This window comes from Pseudorca crassidens, chromosome 18, assembly GCF_039906515.1.
Source record: "Pseudorca crassidens isolate mPseCra1 chromosome 18, mPseCra1.hap1, whole genome shotgun sequence".
Classification (NCBI taxonomy): domain Eukaryota; kingdom Metazoa; phylum Chordata; class Mammalia; order Artiodactyla; family Delphinidae; genus Pseudorca; species Pseudorca crassidens.
This window is the reverse complement of record NC_090313.1, coordinates 3971595-3975431: the sequence shown is the minus strand read 5'-3', so window position 1 is coordinate 3975431 and position 3837 is coordinate 3971595. Positions and strand designations below refer to the sequence as shown.

At 48.9% G+C, this 3837-nt stretch overlaps 1 long non-coding RNA gene across 1 annotated transcript; it reads left to right on the top strand.

The window, feature by feature from the left end:
• Nucleotides 1-709: 709 nt before the first annotated feature.
• On the top strand, nucleotides 710-2889 carry LOC137210862 (uncharacterized). The gene is made up of 3 exons (XR_010936754.1): nucleotides 710-784; nucleotides 1561-1736; nucleotides 2673-2889. It is a non-coding gene; the product is annotated as an uncharacterized lncRNA (long non-coding RNA).
• Nucleotides 2890-3837: the final 948 nt, after the last annotated feature.

Below are 3837 nucleotides of genomic sequence, written 5' to 3'. Positions count from 1 at the left end.
GCCCGACCTTCCAGTCCCTTCCCCCTGCTGAGCCACACTCCCTGCTGAAGCTTAGCTCCACCTATAGCAGCCCCTCTGCCCCCGAGTCCACTGCCCCCATCAGGGTCTGCCTCCCCCAGCTGAGGAGAACAGGAGGTAGCCCCATCCCAGCAAATCAGACTCCCTCCCACCATCTGGTGTCAACGTACAGAGCCTGAGTCCTCAGGAGCTGCAAAGTCATAGACAGTAGACCCCCATTATTCACGGATTCTGTACTTGCAGATCTGCCTACTCGCTAAAACTCACTTGTAAACCCAAGGTCAGCACTATAGCAGTGCTCTCCTGGTAGTTCATGGACACAGGCGGAGCAGCACAGTCTCCGGTCACCTGAGCTTCACGTGCCCACCTGAGCTCAAAGGCCACGCTCTGGTTAGATTTGTCCCCAGGCATCACGCTGGCGTTTCAGGAAGGCTGGGACGTGCCTCTCAGAGACAACAGCGTGTTACACGAGCTTTGCCGCAGGCCTGGGTTCCGGCACTGATGGTCCTGAGGTCAGTGTTAGTTAATCAACAATGCAGACAGAACAAGGTGTCTTTAAACAGAAACACACACAAAACGACGCTCTCTATCGATCAGGTGATGAAAATGTGCCGACACAAGGCTCGCGGGACCTACCTAGTCCTGTATTTCCCTGGGAGCGAAGGTTCAGGATTCCCTAGTTCAGTGTTTGCGGCACCTTTATAGAAAGAACGTCAGCACTTAGCGTGTTCACCGGGCACCAGGGTCCTGTTTCCGGTCAGGCCAGGTAGGAGCGAGGGTGTGGCCGGCAGGGAGTGCTGATAGACGGGGTAGAGGAGAGACCCTGAGAGCCTGGGGAGGGGCAGGAGTGGAGAGAGAAACTTCTTGCTTCTCCCTTTCTGGTTCCCTGGACTCTAGCTGTTCTGGTGTCCGTGAGATCCGCCTCCATCTGGCTGTAAACCCACAAGGACTCGAGCAAGCCTAGCAGGGATGCTCTTCTGTTCCTAGTATACACATTTCTATAGATTAAAACTACCCCAATGTCACCAGCGAACATCTCATAATAAGATCTACAAACTGAGTCCTAGATGCAAAGTAAACATCCATCAGCTAATAACAGTCATTCTCATCCTGAACAGTAATGAAATGGAAGAAAACTTCAGCGGAGAAGGTTTTAGACCCTGATCCATGACCTAATAACACAGATGTACTTACTTAAATTTCCCCCCTTTTCCTTCCACTAAAGAAATATCTTCTGCCTTTCCCACTTGACCTTGGCCAAAGAACTGAAATCTTGAGAAAAATATGCCGCAGATCCTGTTCATTTAGGAGTCAGGGGTCACGTGTCATCAGAGCTGATCGATAGCCTCTTGATTCGATGGTTTTACAGGAAAGGCAAACTTACTCAGCTCTGCAAAGCTATTTTCATTTCTTCGCTGTTTAGTATAGTTTGCGCTTAGTGCTACAGATCAAAGGCAAAGCAGAAGAGACCCAGCAAATCTAACGCTTCTTTGTTTAGTTACCGGCTGTGATAAAGGAAGTAACCATTCCTACTGTCCCTAGAGTGGCCTCTCTGCCAGTTGCGCCATATCCACGGTGGATACACTTGGTGATCTTGCAAGGTGACCAGGACCGCTCTGCTCCACAGAAGGAAACCCAGGATCCCCACAGGTTAACAAAGCCCTCAAGCAACATAGAGGCAGAGCTGGGATTACAATTCACATCTGTTTAACTTCAAGGTAAGTCGCACCGTTTTCACCTTGCTGTGCTAATTCGTGGAGGTGGATGGGAGACAACCCCACCTTCCCATCCTCCACATGGATGTCACATCTGGTCCAGTATGTGACACCCGAAGACGGACATAGAAGAAACTAACCACTGCCCAACCCCAATGACACTAGTCCTTCCATTCCCAGTGACACCCATTATTTCACCCTAAGAGCAGGAGACCCCATTTCCAAGCCCTGGAAGGCCCCCTTTGCCCACCTTCCCTATGGACAGTCACAGAGGTCTGTATTCAGCCTTTCTCCCGGAAGACGGCTTCTAACTTCTTAAGGTTGTTGCTTTCATGGATGGGAAAGTATCAATCAGGAACATTCCATGTCACAATCTTTAACTTGTAGCAGCTGAATTGGAGTAAACTGGGGCAAGTCTTACTCGTTTTTTAGAATAAATATGTTACACTTTATCCACGCTAAGAAGCACATGGCTTAAGTTATGGGCAGAGTATAGGCAGTGGAGCGCGTACAGCTGGAAAGGTTTCACCCCACAGTTAACGTAGCATGTTTGGTGCAGAGCATTGTACTATAAATACATGAAGTGTTTATGTAACCCATCAGTTGCCGTTAGGGCGCCAATAAAACCCCACAAATGGCAGAGTTTGGGATACAACCATACTGGTATCCATGTACGAGGTATTTATTCATGGTATCTCTCCAATCCAGTGTTTTGGGGACCTCTCTTCTCCGTCTTCCATACATGAAGTGCATGTGTGTTTGGTGGCTAGCGTGTAGAGGAGATCGATTGAATGACATCATTCTATAAGAAAAAAGCAAATGAGATCAAATACATACCTGTAAATTCTAGTTATAAAACTACTCTGTGATTTCTGCAATTGTTTGTCATCAAATGTACAAACACTGTGATTAAACATCCTTTTAACTTCTGTTTGCCAGGGAGCACCGGGTCCTGAGCATATGCTCCACCCACTCCGCAGACACAGACAAGACCCGGTCTCTTTGCAAGACCTGAGCCCGGCAGGCAAGCTGCTCGTGCTTCCTTTTCTCTGATCCCATTGCCTGAGGAGCTGCCTTTGCCAGTAGGTCTGGGTAACATCCCCCAGCCCCCCAGCATCTTAAGAATCTCTGCAGAGTCTCAAAATAGCCAGCCCACTCTCTCCTTCATTTTTCAACAAAATACAATGTCATAAAGCAATTGTGCCCTTAGTTTTCTAAAATTGCTCTGACTGCAATTTGATCTTTCACCTCTAAACCTGACATTTCAAAACCTCATTTACTCTACAGCTCAACCCTCTGTTCCTAACCGTTCATACCAATTTCTACTGCCCTCAGCAGGAAAGAGCTCGTTTACATGAAAGGCACTCTGAGATCATAGCACGAAGACGGCAACTTCCATGTACACACCCTGCTTACCACTTCCCACTCAAGCCAGAAAAGATTTCGGGCGCTTCTCTCCCCCATTTCCCTCGTCTTTTTTTCTTTTCTTATCCCCAGGGTACAACTGCCTACTCATCTGTCAGGGAGAGAGTGGATACACATGCTTGGAGCACCCTCGCCCCAGGGCAGAGCTGGCCTCCTGGAACCATCCTCTTTGTAACGCGGCTCCATCTTCTTTAGTTTGAACTGAGGGCTACGTGTCTTCCATGCACAATGATACATTCTGATTCAGTGATCATGTAAATTACAATATTCGGATGTGTTGCCAAATTCTACAAAATGGAGAAAGTGTGAAAAATTGGGGCTGCAAGCTTAGTGGGTATATTGAGAAGAGCTATACTGACAAAGCTGTGGTTTTCTGTAGGCAGATCAAGTGTGGGGGTCGTTTGCACCCGCGCTAAATCAGAAGGGCTTGGGGGACCTCCAAGAAAATGATAGGCAAGGTGGACTCTATCAGACCGAGTTTTCAGTTCCAGGGAATATGAGGACTTTTAAGATAAAAATTACACTTGGGGCTTCCCTGGTGGCGCAGTGGTTGAGAGTCCGCCTGCCGATGCAGGGGACGTGGGTTCGTGCCCCGGTCCGGGAGGATCCCACGTGCCACGGAGCGGCTGGGCCCGTGAGCCATGGCTGCTGAGCCTGCGCGTCTGGAGCCTGCGCTCCG